Raw genomic sequence first — 3,162 nt, 5'->3', positions numbered from 1 at the left:
CCTCCCCATTTTTAACACCTTGCAAGGTTGACATTTGCTTGCTCTCCCTCGTAAAAGAACATATTTGTACATTTTATCACAATTGTTGAATACTCTAGATTTCACTAAGTTACACAGTCCCAGTTGTTATCTTTCCTCCTTTCTTGTGGTGTCTCACATGCTCCCCATCTTCCTCTCTCAACCGTATTCATAGTTACCTTTGTTCAGTGTACTTACATTGTTGTGCTACCATCTCCCAAAATTGTGTTCCAAACCACGCACTCCTGTCTTCTATCACCCTGTAGTGCTCCCTTTAGTATTTTCTGTAGGGCAGGTGTCTTGTTCACAAAGTCTCTCATTGTCTGTTTGTCAGAAAATATTTTGAGCTCTCCCTCATATTTGAAGGACAGCTTTGCTGGATATAGGATTCTTCATTGGTGGTTTTTCTCTTTCAGTATCTTAAATATATCACACCACTTCCTTCTTGCCTCCATGGTTTCTGCTGAGAGATCCGCACATAGTCTTATTAAGCTTCCTTTGTATGTAATGGATTGCTTTTCTCTTGCTGCTTTCAGGATTCTCTTTGTCTTTGACATTTGATAATCTGATTATTAAGTGTCTTGGCGTAGGTCTATTCATATCTCTTCTGTTTGGAGTACACTGCGCTTCTTGGATCTGTAGTTTTATGTCTTTCATAAGAGATGGGAAATTTTCATTAATTATTTCCTCTATTATTGCTTCTGCCCCCTTTCCCTTCTCTTCTCCTTCTGGGACACCAATGATACGTACATTATTGTACTTTGTTTCATCCTTGAGTTCCCGGAGACGTTGCTCATATTTTTTCATTCTTTTCTCCATCTGCTCCTTTGCGTGTAGGCTTTCAGGTGTTTTGTTCTCCAGTTCCTGAGTGTTTTCTGCCTCTTGAGATCTGCTGTTGTATGTTTCCATTGTGTCTTTCATCTCTTGTGTTGTGCCTTTCATTTCCATAGATTCTGCTAGTAGGTTTTTTGAACTTTTGATTTCTGCCGTATACATGTCCAGTGCTTCCTTTACAGCCTCTATCTCTTTTGCAATATCTTCTCTAAACTTTTTGAATTGATTTAGCATTAGTTGTTTAAATTCCTGTATCTCAGTTGAAGTGTACGTTTGTTCCTTTGACTGGGCCATAACTTTGTTTTTCTTAGTGTAGGTTGTGATTTTCTGTTGTCTAGGCATGGTTTCCTTGGTTATCCAAATCAGGTTTTCCCAGACCAGAACAGGCTCAGGTCCCAGAGGGAAGAAATATTCAGTATCTGGTTTCCCTGTGGGTGTGTCTTAGAAAATTGCTCCACCCTTTGATGCCTCGGGTCACTGTGCTTTTCTGCCCAGCAGGTGACGCCTGTTAGCCTATAATTCTTGACTGGTGTGAGGAGGTATGGCCGTGTTCCCCCAGGCTCTGGGGTCTGGTTCTGAATGAAAAGGGCCCCACCCCTTTCCTCCTAGAGAAGACAGACCCATCAGGTGGAGGTCATTAGCATTTCAATGGTCTCGCTCTCTGCTTGTGGTGTCTCCACTCTTCCCAGAGTCACAACCCTGGAAACTGAAAATGACTGGGGCTTTCTCCACTGAGCCGAAAAAGAAACAGATAGTCCCCTTCAGACCCAGTCCAAGGCAACCCTCCGGCTCTCCCAGGTCAGTCATCACCCAAAGCCTCTGTCTGTTTTTTGGGGCTGTGTACCTGTAGTGAGCAGTTCACACTCGCTATTTAAAACCCCAGTTGGAGCTCAGCTGAGCCGTATTCACTTGCTGGGAGAGAGCTTCTCTGTGGCACCACGAGGCTCTGTAGCTCGGGCTATGGGGGAGGGGGTCTCCCGACCTGGTTCCGCAGGTTTTACTTACAGATTTTATGCTGTGTTCTTGGGCATTCCTCCCAATTCAGGTTGGTGTATGATGAATGGATGGTCTCGTTTGTCCCCCCGCAGTTATTCTGGATTATTTACTAGTTGTTTCTGGTTTTTTGTAGTTGTTCCAGGGGGACTACTTAGCTTCCACTCCTCTCTATGCCGCCATCTTGCCTGAGTCCCTGTATTTCTTTTTTAAGTCAGTTTTGTTTAGCCATAATTTTCTAGGATGTTTTATATTACTATAAAATATTACTTGGGGATTATATTTTGCTGTGATAGAAGAAAAACTTTTCAGGCAATTTAGGATCTCACTGCTTTATTGAGCTTTTCATGAATTGAGCAGCATCCCATTCAGAAAATAGAAGGGGTCTCCACTGAGGGGCTGGAGAGGAGAAGCTCAAATGGGGAGAACATGGAAGCTAGTGAAGACATTTTCTGATTGACATGTTTCCATTTTACAGAGGGGTGTCTTACAAAGTGGGGTGCATATATACATTGATTACTATGGTATGCCTGTCCATTCTGGGAAGCTGTCTTTACTGGACTGAAACGAGTTTTATCAGTAGGTGCTGCATATCAGTAACCCTGTAGGGTATGCTTCATTTTCTCAAAAAATCCATGCAATTATTTTTGTCTTCTGGACAAGTCCTTTTTGGAAAGGGGTCTTCTCCCAGCAACACCCAATGCAGGTGGTCATTTTATTTTACTTAACAACTTTATATAATTGAAAATCCAAATGATAGTATCACAAACAAGATAGGGTCTTATTTTTCTCTTAACGAGAAGAGCAGATCAGAAACAAGTAGTCCAGAACTGATGCAGCTTCTCCAGGAGATCCAGGCTTCTTAAAGATTCTTGCATTTCCCTCCACCATTATTAGGCATGGTCCTCATGCTAATGCTTTTTGGAGTTCCAGCAATCATGTTGACATCCAGGCTTCCAAGTATGTTAGTCTCCAAGGCTGAAGAAAGGAGTGGATAAAGAGGAAAAGACAAGACAAAAAAGTCACCCAGCACTTTCCAGTTAACCTGTTGGCCAGGACCACATCAATAGAACATCCTTGTTTTCAGTGCAGGGTGAGGAAGTGATTTTCTTAGCTGGGCATATTGCTAGCTCTCATAACGTAAGGGAGAAGTTGGCAAGGAAGAAGGGGAGAATTTAGAATGATTAGGCAACTAGGAGTCTGCTAACTGTTCTCTTCAATACTTTTTTATTCTTAAATATTATCTACTGAATTCCAAGTATGCCTCTTTATCATTCCTGAGTTTTTATTGTGAAATATATAATTCATAAAAAGTGT

The sequence above is a fragment of the Choloepus didactylus genome, chromosome 18 (assembly GCF_015220235.1).
Source record: "Choloepus didactylus isolate mChoDid1 chromosome 18, mChoDid1.pri, whole genome shotgun sequence".
Lineage (NCBI taxonomy): Eukaryota > Metazoa > Chordata > Mammalia > Pilosa > Megalonychidae > Choloepus > Choloepus didactylus.
Note: the sequence above shows the minus strand (reverse complement) of the source record.